This window comes from Ceratotherium simum, chromosome 27 (genome assembly GCF_057802395.1).
Source record: "Ceratotherium simum simum isolate JZ-2026a chromosome 27, ASM5780239v1, whole genome shotgun sequence".
In the NCBI taxonomy this organism is placed as follows: Eukaryota; Metazoa; Chordata; class Mammalia; order Perissodactyla; family Rhinocerotidae; genus Ceratotherium; species Ceratotherium simum.
The window spans coordinates 11,951,165-11,963,614 of NC_141926.1; positions in this window are offsets into that span (position 1 = coordinate 11,951,165).

Here is a 12,450-nt window from a genome sequence, read left to right on the forward strand (position 1 = left end):
AATCTCAAAGACATTTTTTAGATAAATAGAAAAAAACATCCTAAAATTCATATGGAACCACAAAATACTGAATAGCCAAAGCAATTTTGAGCAAAGCTGGAGGCATTATACTTGATGATTTGTTGCTGACTTCAAACTACATTACAAAGTTATAGTAATCAAAACAGTATGGTACTGGCATAAGAACAGACATATAGACCAATGGAACAGAATAGAGAGCCCAAAAACAAACCCACGTATGTATGGTCAACCAGTTTTCAACTGATCTTCAGTAAGGGTCCAAGAATACACAATGGGAAAAGGATAGTCTCTTCAATGTACAGTGTTGGGAAAACTGGATATCTACATGCAAAAGAATGAAATTGGACCCTTATCTTACACCACACACAGAAATCCACTCAAAATGGATTAAAGGCTTAAGCATAAAACTTGAAACCATAAAACTCCTAGAAGAAAACATAGGGGAAAAAGCTTCTTGACATTGGCCTTGGTAATGATTTCTTGGATATGACACCAAGAGCACAGGCAACAAAAGCAAAAGTAGACAAGTGGGATTGCATCAAATTAAAAAGCTTCTGAACAGCAAAGGAAATAATCAACAAAATGAAAAGGCAACCTATAGAATGGACATTTAGAATGGATATATACAAACTATACATCTGATAGGTAGGGGGTTAAAATCCAAAATATATAAGGAATTCATACAACTAAATAGAAAAAAAAAAAAACCTGACTAAAAAATGGGCAAAAGAACTGAATAGACGTTTTTCCAAAGAAGATATACAAATGACCAACAAGTACATGAAAAGGTGCTCAACGTCACTAATCATCAGGGAAATGCAAATCAAAACCACAATGAGATAGCACCTCACCCCTGCTAGAATAGCTGTTATCAGAAAGACAAGAAATAACAAGTGTTGGCGAGGGTGTGGAGAAAAGGGAACCTTTGTCACTGTTGGTGGGAGTGTAAATTGGCACAGCCACTATGGAAAATAGTATGGAGGCTCCTCAAAAAATTAAAAGTAGAACTACTATATGATCCAGCAATCCCTCTTCTGGTTCTATATCTAAAGGAAATGAAATCAAGATCTCAAAGAGATATCTGCACTTCCATGTTCATTGCAGCATTATTCACAATAGCCAAGATATGAAAGCAATCCAAATGTCCACGGGCAGATAAAGAAAATGAATAAAGAGAATGTGGTACAATGGAACGTTATTCAGCCTTTAAAAAGAAGGAAATCTTGCCATTTGTGACAACATGGATGAACCTGGAGAACATTATGTACGTGAAATAAACCTGACACAGAAGGACAAATACTATATGATGCCACTCAGATGAGGCATCTAAATTAGTCAAACTCATAGAAGCAGAGAGTAGAATGGTGGTTGACAGGAGCTGAGAGAAGCGGGAAATGGGGAGATATTAATCAGAGTACAAAGTTTCAGTTATACAAGAAAAAAATTACTCTGTAACTTAGAGTGTCCAAAACATTTAATATGGTATATGTTTAAGATGTGATTAACCAGAAATTGTGATTCATTTTCAAGTAAGTTTTTATGACGGAATAGGAAAGAAAAAACAAGAACAGAAGTCGAAATCCAGTCGTATTTCAAAAAAGTAACCTCAGCGTATGCCCTGGGTCAGTTTAATCACCTTTACTTTCTTACTTTATATTACTATATCATGAGACTTGACCTTGAGCTCACACAAGATCATTAATTCTCAAAGATATCTCAAAGATAGACCTTGTGTCTTTAAATACAACCCTCAGAAAGTGAAGAAATATGAATGTTTTCAATTAACAAGGAAAATAATCCCACAGTCGAACCAAGTCATATTTTAAGCTGTCAGTCATCACTCCCATCAGCCTATCAGCTTCTCCCTGATGAAAGTGAGTCTCTGTTTGTGGCAAACGTGCACTTCATCTCCTGAATCTTGCTTTCCTAAGACCTAGAGTTGTTCTATGAAACAACTAATTGCTCCCAGGACCTGGACCTATAAAATACTATTTCTCTGCCTGGCTGCTCAAACGTAGCTTTGTTCTTCGGCTGATGGCCCAGACCCAAGTCACAACATTTCAAGCTTATTTTGTTTTTAAATGTTTTACCAGTGCACCCACTGGTATTTCCTAAACCTCCTCCACACACTCTCGCCCACCCTTCCAGACCCTTTTGGCCATGTTATTTGCCTTGGCTTCTTTGTCTTCTCAGTAAGGAAATACCCAGACTAATTTTCACCTATCTCACTCGGTCAGCTTGCATGGGCTATTGGCTGTGAGCTTTGCAGAATGAAATACTGTGTGCAACATATATTAGGTCAGGCATTTGAGGAGCTCTTTAAACATTTCCTCTCTTTTAATCCACCAATTTCCAAATTATTCTTCTAATTTTGATCATGTAAGATTTGGGGGTGGGGGGCTCAAATTTGGGCTCCAATTATTTGAAAAAAAAAGATAAAGAAAAAGTTGCCTAAATGGGATGTTCCCTTACTTTCACCCCTGCCTACCCTCCCCTGTAAAAGAATTATGGGATGTTTGTGGGAGATGTCCTCCTTACCACAATATCTTTTTTTAGGAAAGAAATGCTTAGTATAGTTTTTAACTTTATAACTTTAAAAAGACAAAATACTTCCTGCATCTCCACTTACTGAAGAAGTTAGTTTTTCTTCCAACATTATTATAAAGTGTCCCCAACAGCCTATTACAGGCCCACAAGTGTTCTTAATGTTAAATGTCAATAGTGTTGGTGGTATTAAACAGCTTTAAGTTCTTTCTCCATGTGTGAAAAATCCAGAAGAACACAGGTGGAAGTGTTTTAGATTTAGTGAAAAGAGCAAAGGCCGTGAACTGGAGAGGGTTATGGGGAGATGAACTAGCATCTGCAGGGGTCTTCAGGGGGTGAGGCACTAAACAAAGGCCAGTGGGAGCACCCAGCAAAATAAACCAGGGGGCAGTCACTCAGGATGAGGCCTGAGAGGTGTGCAAGCCAGACTAGAGGTGAAATGACAGACGTTTTCAAGGCCTGACTGGGTTCAAAGGGGGCAGGTGTGCAAGCAGGGACAAACCCAGAGGGCATTGTGTAGGCCAAAGAGGGGTGAGGGCTAGTGGAGGTTGAAGAAGCAGTGTTAGGGGATAGAATCTGTAGGATTTGGCACTGATTGGATGTTTGAGGGGCAGCTAGCGAGGCAAGTGTCAATGATGGCTCCTCGATTTCTTCTCAAGAAACGTTCTGGACTGATTCCTTTGTTCTGGTCAAGGTCATATGTGGTATCTCCTCAGCTCCTAATTCATAAAGCTCGCAGTACAATTCAGTGTATTAGTATTTTTTCTCTAGATATCTTATCTTCATAAATCTTTGTAGCAAGATTATCATCTTCTGAAGAACTGAGGTGATATCTTTTATGGCTCTAAATCATCTCCCTATTCAGGGCTTTAACCAAAAGCCTAAAGTCCTAAAGCTTGCACAGGATCCACCACCTAAATGATCTGGCCACCCAAGGAAAGTAAGAAGGCCAACATACATGTATCATCTCAAAGTCCAGCCCTCTGTGAGGGTCATCCCACCCCACGTTACTGGGGCTCTGTTGATCTATGTAGGGAGAATGCCCTCATTATAACCTGATAGGGTTGAATAGAAATTTCGTAAAAGGAGCAAAACCCATAAGCGCTAGATTATGCCCAATAATTATGCAGCCCCCATTGACTCAGAGTCGAGTTCGCCTTGACAAAATAGAATTGTACCCTCGATCTGAATTTCGTTGGACTTTCCTTTTACTAAAGAAGATGACAGGTAGGTAAGAGCATGTAGGAAGCAGAAGGGATTCCAACAGAGAACATATTTGGGAAGTCAATGGTTGTTTGCAATAGAAAAGGTATCTGGTGGAAAGCCAAACCCCTCCAAAGCAGCTAGGAGGAAGATTTTTTACTTTAGCATGTATCAAATCAGGATATAATATTGTAGTTGTAGACAGAATCTATTTTTTCAAATTGCCCATATTTCACAAAATGAACATAATGGCAAGAATAGCAGCAGCTATCTACGTTGCCAAAAGAAAAAAATTTCCTTACATGCAATTAAAATTACAAGAGAATTGGGTGCTACCAAGTGCTACCTCCCAAATAAGTTATCTTGAACTTTCAGCCTCGGTTTACTGAGTCCTTAAGAGAGTATACAGGAAATATCTTGGGAATTTAGCTCCTAACTTGAATAAAGAAGTCCACAACTGACCTTAATATTAAATACATAATCACTAGGAAAACTTTAAATAACCATGTTTACCAAATGCTCTTTTATAATACTATTGCAAATGGAACAAGTGATTTTAGTGATAAAGAATCATTACATATAGTGCTGTTACTAAATGATTCCTACAAAGGGTTAACTTTTGCAACGATCAGTTATTTACAAATCCTTTCGTGTTTTTCTTTTCTCCTCTGCTCCAAAATGTTCAGAATCTAAATGAGATGGCCGTTGGGACCAAGAATGACACTTTCTCCTCACTCAATGCCTAGTTGACATTAGAGAGCAACCAGATAGGAGAATCTCCTCCTGATATTAATGATTCAGTGATTAAGAAATAACAGGTCTCTAGATGACAGCGCATAGCAGGGTGGTAAGTCTGATGATGAGGAAGGCCAGCTTCAGGCCTTGAAAGCAATGCTATTAAACTTGACTCCAGCTGAGGGCCCATGGCTGCAAGCCCCGGGTAAGTGCCACAGGCAATACGCTAGGACAAGGAACCCTTTCTTTCCCCACCTCCCTGCCACTTACTTGGGTTCTGTGAGGCCCATCCTCACTCTGTGGCCAAAGGATCTTTCTGAAAATGCAAATCTGACTCAGTCTCTCCACAGCTTAAGTAATTCAGTGGCTCCACATTGCCTTCAGGGTCAAGTCCAGACGTCTTAACAGGGGTTTATGAGACCCTCCCTTCTGTAGGAAGCACCTGTCTGCCTCGATCCCTCCTGCCACTCCTCACCACATCACTCCATTGTGTTTGCAAGTCGCTGAGTCCTGCACGTACCTTCCCTGCTGCCCTTTGCCATCTGTCTGGGACACACCCCACTCCCTTCACCTAACCTAGGCCTATTTCCCTCTCCACCCTTTTTTCTAATTATGAGACATACAGACAGAGATTGCATGAAATACATATGGAAAATTTAAAGAATAATTATCTAACAGGCAACCCAGAATCCCACATCCCAGAACCCTCTTCTGTGCCTCTCTAGAAACACAACCCCTCCCCTCCCCACTTTCCTTGTTTTTCTTTATGATGTTACCATCTGTGTATGCATTTCCTAAGTGGTAGCTTATTTCTGCTTGCTCTTTGAATGTTGTATGAGTGCCTTGCTTCCCTGCCCCCCTAATATTGTGTTTATGAGATTCACCCAAGTCATTGAGCATAGATGTAGTTCATTATTTTCATTGCAGATACTTTTCCATTGTACAACTAAACCACTGTCTATCTGTTCTGCTGATGGACGTGGATTGTTTCCTTTATGGGTGGCCGTTATGAATAACACTGCTGGGAACATTCTTGTACACACAGACCAGTGCATCTGTGTACACTTGCAAAGAGTTCCTCTAAGGGTTGTACCCAGGAGTGGAATGCTACCTCCCAGCGTATGCAAAACTTCAACTTTGCTACATAGTGCCAAACAGTTTTCCAAAGTGGTGGTAGCCAATTTGCACTTCCATCAGCAGTGTATGTGAATTTGCTAATTCCTCTTCTCTGCTCAGGTCTCAGTTTTGGCCACTGCCGGGCAGAAAGCCTACACTAACCTTGAAAGCCTGGATTGGGTGCAGTTCATTTATTTTCCTCTAGCACCTGTGCTTACTCCATCATCACACTAATCATACCTTGTTGCATGAACATGACAGAAGTGACACGATGCTGCTCAGATCCCTAGCTGCTGTCCCTCTGGATCCACTGCTGCGTTAGTGCTGAGGCCACGCGTCCCTCGGGCTGCTCCCAGTCAAGGACTGAGCACAGTGGAGGTATAGATCCAGGCACATTTCTATGACATGCAGGACTCCTCTGACAGGTGGCTTGGGCTCAAAGACTTCCCAGTAACCTGGCTAACCCTTTCCTGGAACTGCATTGCACTCCCTTTGTCCTCCACGGGCATTTCCTCCGAGAAATCTCTTAGGTATCTAATCCTATCTTGGTATCTGCTTCTGAGAGAACCTGAACTAGCACAATGTAATTTCCTCTTTACTTTGTGGCCTTAACAATTAATACATAAATTCTGAGAAAAGAAACCCTTGTGCCCCCAGTGCCAAACAGAGGGATTGAGGCATGGTAGGTGCTGAGTAAATATTGGAGAATGAATGAATACATAAATAAGTGAGATGCTCACTCCATATGAATGTGTTTCTTATGTCATCCCAAAAGGGGAAGAAAACTGCCTGGCCCAACTCTGATACCTCCCTTCTGCCCAACTCTGATACCTCCCTTCTTTCCATGGCCTGGCCACAGGCTATACTTCCTACTTAAAAGGTGTGGCCAGTGTGCAGTGCTGGACAAAGGAGCTAAGATTTCACTTTCTTTCCATGAGGGAAAAGCAAAGTCTCCCATCAGGTCATTGGCTTAGGAATACTTTCACTGGCTCTTCATTCCATAGTTCAGAAGCCTCTGACCACAACCTCACCTACCAGACTTGTGAGAATCCTAGTCACCTTTGCCAAGTAGCAAAAAGAAGGGGCCTGTGGTAAGTAGCCTCTAAGATGGTCTCCTATGATCCCCACCTACTGGTATTATGCTTTATATAATTCCCTGTCCTTGAGTGTGAGCCGGATTTAAAGACTTCTCTGGAATTGAATACAGGCAAAGTGATAGGCTATAACTTCTGAGATTAGGTTATAAAAAGAGCAGGGCTTCCATTTTATACTTTCAGTGGTAGAGTGGAGAAGACACTGGATTTAGAGTTAGAAGACCTAAGTGTGGTCTTTATCTTTGTGGCCCTGGTCAAGTCATTTAATCTCTTTACATCGTAGGTTCTTTATCTGTTAAAAGGGAATGGTAACACCTAACTAATTCCTATGATTGTTTTACACAGGAAATTATATGAGCCAACTTTTAAGTGTTGCCCCGCATAACTTTCTTGTATCAACACAATTAATACTCATAGCAATCCTATGGGTGGATACTGTTATCATCCTCCTTTTATAGATGAGTAAACTGAGGCACAAAGATATTAAAGAACTTGCCCAAATTAATACAGCTAGTAAGTGATGGAGCCAGGATTTGTACATGAGCCATCTGGCTCCAAAGCCCACACCAAGAACACAACTCTAACCATGGGTGAAAGCACTTTGTCTAAAATGTTATAGGAATATAAATCTTGCAGTGGTGTACTGGTATAAAGATAGACACAACAATCATTAGAACAGAACAGAGTTCATAAATAGACCCACACACATATGCTCAACTGATTTTCAACAAAGTTGCAAAGGCAGTATAGCGGAGAAAGGACAGTCTTTTCAACAAATGATTCTGGAACAACTGAATGTCTATATGCCAAAAAATGAACTTTGATCAATATCTCACACTACATGCAAAAATTAACTCAAAATTGATCATAGACATAAATGTAAAACACACAGCTATAAAACTTCCAGAAGAAAATCTTTGTGACCCTGAGTTAAACAAAGATTTCTAAGTTGCAATACCAAAAGCACAATTCATAAAAGAAAACACATAAATTGGACTTCATCAAAATTAAGAACTTCTACTCTTGAAAAGACAGTTAAGAAACAAGTCAGAGATCAGGAGAAAATATTTACAGATCACCTGTCTGATGTAGGATGTATGTCCAGAACATACAGAGAAACTTGAAACTCAAGACTCAATAATAAGAAAATAACCCAATTTTTGAAATGGGCAAAAGACATGAGCAGACACTTCACCAAAGATGATGACAAATAAGCACGTGAAAAGATGCTCAGCATCATTAGTCATTGGGAAAATGCAAGTTAAAACCGCAATGAGATACCACTCCATACCTATTAGAATGGCTAAAATTAAAAAGACAAGACCAAATGTTGGTGAGCAGATGGAGCAACTGAAACTCTCATACACTGCTGATGGGAATGGAAAATGATGTGATCATTTTGGCAATTTCTTAAAATGTTATAGATAGACCTACCATATGACCCAGCCATTCTACTCCTAAGTATTTACCAAAGATAAATGAAAACATATGTCCATACAAAGATTTGTACACAAATGTTCATTGCGGCTTTATTTGTAATAGGCAAAAACTGGAACAACTCAAATGACTATCAACAGATAAACAAATTGTGATAATGCCCATACAATAGAATACTACTCAGCAATGAGAAGGAGTGAGCTACTGATATATTCAACAACATGGATGAATTTCAATTACGCTGAGCAAAAGAAGCCAGACCAAAAAAGAGTACATATTGAATGATTCTATTTATATAAAATACTAGAAGATTCCAACTATGGTGACAGAAAACAAATCAGTGGTTGCTAGAGATGGAAATGAAGGGGAAAGATTACAAAGGGGCATGAGGAAACTTTTGGAGAATAATGGATGTATTTATTATCTTGATTAGGGCAATAGTTTCATGGAAATACATATGTCAAAACTTATCAAATTGTATACTTTCAATTTATTGTGTCTCATACCTCAAAAAAGCTGTAAAAAATATGAATCATTCACATCATTATTATGTTCTGAGGAAAGACATTTTAGGTCATTGTTCTGATATACCTCACCCCTCATCTTCCCCTGTTTCCCCTTCCCCAAGTTCGTGGATAAGAATTCAAGACCACACCTACCTCTGGTATTCATATCAATTAAGAAAAAAAAAGAAGTCCATGTGGAAAGAATTTTGTTTAGTTCTACAGAAGATGCAAAGATGATAAGAAATAGTCCATGTCTTCAAGAAGTTATAATCCAGGAAGAGAGATTAGTATGTTTAAAATTAAATTGTCTAACAAGGTTTAAGTATCAATTCTAAACAATAGAAAATATATAAAAAGAGAGTGATTAACTGCTTAATGAAGAGTACAGGAAGAAATTGGGCTAGAATGGTTTGGGAATGTTTCATGTAGGATGTGGGATCTGAGCTGGAATGCAAAGAATGGATAACATTTAGATAGATGGGTGGAGGAAAGAGAATAAACACAAGCTGTTTTGGTGGGGTCAGAGGGTGGTGACATGAAGGGAATAAGATTGATGGGAAGAAAGGTTTCTGTAGAAGAATCACAGGACTTAGCTCTACAAAAGTTGGACCGGGGTTGGAGGGTCTTGGGTGCCAGGCAGAGTCTGAACTCCCAGCCTTTATTTCATCTCAACATGAAGAAGAACTTTTGAGGTAGTGAACATTTCCTCATTGGAATCATTCAGCAGAGAGTGTATGAGTATGTATGAGGAATGTGGAAAGGAGATAACTTCCCCGAGGGGACAAGTTCTTCCCAATCCTGAGGCACTGGTCACAGATTCATGGGCTTTGAAACCATCATTAGAGGTAGCACTGGATATCTGTCTGATGGTATCTTAGTTCCTCTTGGAGGTGGTGCCTGAGTCCTACACCAGAGTCAACAGAGACATCTTTTTGCCTACCTCATCCCACGCTCAGCCAGAGAATGGAAGATGATTCAGGTGCAACCACCACCCTCTCTCCCATGATTCTGAACCCTGCATGAATGACTCAGTGACGCGAGGAACAGTTAGAATTCATTCATCATGCTGACCAGACCCTTCCTGTTCCATGGCTGTAGCTATACTTTCTGTTAACCAGCCTTCCAGAATACTCTCGGTTCCTGGCCAGTACTCTGGTCTCTGGTTAATTTTGTGATTCCTCCAAGCATCATTCCAATAAATTTCATTTTTGCCTAAGACATTAGAGTCTGTTTCTGTTGCTTAAAGCCAAGAACCCTGACTGATGTAGAACTCTTTGGATCTTAGCGCTTCAGTTCCCTGCATAACCCATTGGCCTTAGTTCAGCCCCCTGGGGCCATATGGAACAAGTCTCTCCTCTCTTCCCCATGAGCTCTTCCTATGTCTAAAGACAGCTCTCCACCTATCCTAACCCTTTCCTTCCCTAGGCTAAAGGCTCCCATGTTCTTTTGGGCACTCCTCACCTAACATGGGTGGATTGCTTCACCAGCCTGAACTCTTTTTCCAAGGGTGCTTAGCTGTTCATTCAGACCTTTGTGACTCAATAAATACTTGTTGAATGAGTGAGTCTCATCCATTTAAAGCTTTGCCTTTGGCTACAACACCTTTTGTAGGAAACAGTCATTCATTTTTGTTTTTCCACACAAAGATTATGTTATAGTTAGGGTACTGGTTCGGCTACTGAAAAAAAGTCAAAATAACAGTGACTTAAATAAGATGATTTATTCCTCTCACATGGAAAGGTCTAAATGTAAGTAGGGCTGGGGACCCAGGGTCTTTTCAGTTTGTTGCTGTCCATTTATGACACATGGCTTCTATCTTTTTTTTCCCCCCCAAAGCCCCAGTAGATAGTTGTATGTCATAGTTGCACAGCCTTCTAGTTGCTGTATGTGGGACGCGGCCTCAGCATGGCCGGAGAAGCGGTGCGTCGGTGCGCGCCCGGGATCCGAACCCGGGCCGCCAGCAGCGGAGTGCGCGCACTTAACCGCTAAGCCACGGGGCCGGCCCATGGCTTCTATCTTGTGGTCTACGGTGGCCATTCCTGCATCCAGCACATTTTCGCATTCCAGGAGCAGGAAGTGAAAAGAGAAGAAAATTCTTCTCTTTTAAGGAGTGTTCCAAAAGTTGTGCTCATCACCTCTGCTCACTTTCCATGGGTCAGGCTGGGAAATGTAGCTTTAGCTGGGAAAGGATGGTGAACTAGCAGTTTCTACCATAGTCCACGTAATGCAATTTGTATATCTTCCAAGAAACTACTCTAAGTATAATGAGGTGCTATACAAGTCACAAGTAGTTAATTGACTGTAACTTTCTTATATTCAATGTTGGGTATTTTGCAAGTGATTGTCAAGCCAGAGTTACTCTAAGAGTTGAGTTTTAGGTAAATTCAATTTCATAGACTTACCAGGGTAAATACTTTGGACCAGTCCCTGTACTTATAACCCAAAGGTAAGATCTACATTGGAAGTTCCCCTAATTGAGAAAACCAAGGAGCTAGTTCTTTTGAAAACAAAACCCACAAGTTTGCTTCCTACAATGAGTTTAATATATTTTCACACATATTAGATAGTATTCTTTTAGTTACAAATAGAAACTGACTCTAGTTTGTTTGGAAGGGAGGGATGAATTATTATAAGTGTACCAGATGTGTCCCAGGACTCAAGGCAATGTGCAGCTGACTGGGCCTCTGGAACATTATGCCCTCCATCTTTTGTTTCCGTTTCTCTGCCATCAGCTTAATTCTTCTCTCTCTGAAAGTACCCTTTTTCTCTGCTGTCCAGTCTGCACAGTAGACGATGGCTATTCTCAGCTCCGTGGTCTACACATGATCCCTTTAGCCACCTAGAGATAGTCTGAGGCTCTCCTTCAGTTGGCACTCTTATTAGCCTTCTTGGGTTAATGGTCAACCTTGGGCCAATCGACCAAGTCTAAAGGGTAGGCCAAATCATATCATTATGACAGCCAGTAGCTACCTCTGAACCCTGTAGATTTGGGGGGTTGTGGCTGGAGAAAAATAGTTTGCAGCAAAAGGGAGGCTAGACAGGCATAGCAATAGGCATCTCCTCCACTCACGCATGTGTGGAGGGTTGTCATAAGAAGAATGAAATTTAGAAATGTAGCTGTGAGATCTATGACACTAGACACAGGCTAGAAACGTGACATAATGGGGTTGGGGGAGAAACTGTGTCTTCCTCAAGACTTTTTTGGTTGAAAGCAACAGAAACCCATCCAAAGGCTCTTAAGCATGTCACTTGAAATTTTTAATATCTGAAACAGGCTTTTATGTTCAGAAGATCACTTATAGTTACTTGTTTCAATTAATACTCAAGTTGTTAGAGTTGAGATTTTTTTTAAAGACTTTAGTTTTTAGAACAGTTTTAGATTTGGCAAAATTGAGTGGAAGGTACAGAGATTTCCCATATACCCCCTGCCCCTACACATACACGGCCTCACCACTATTAACATCCCACACCAGAGTAATATGTTTGTCACAATTGATGAACCTACACTGACACATCACCATCGCCCAAAGTCCATGGTTTACATTAGAGTTTACTTCAAGTATTGTCCATTCTATGGGTTTGGACACATGTATAATGACATGTATCCATCGTTACAGTATCATATGGAGTATTTTCACTTCCCTAAAAATAGTCCATGCCCCACCTATTCATCCTTCCCTCCTCCCTGACCCTAAGCAGTCATTGATCTTTTTACTGTCTCTATAATTTTGCCTTTCCCAGAAAGTCATATAATTGGAATATTACAATATGTAACATTTTTAGATACAACGCCA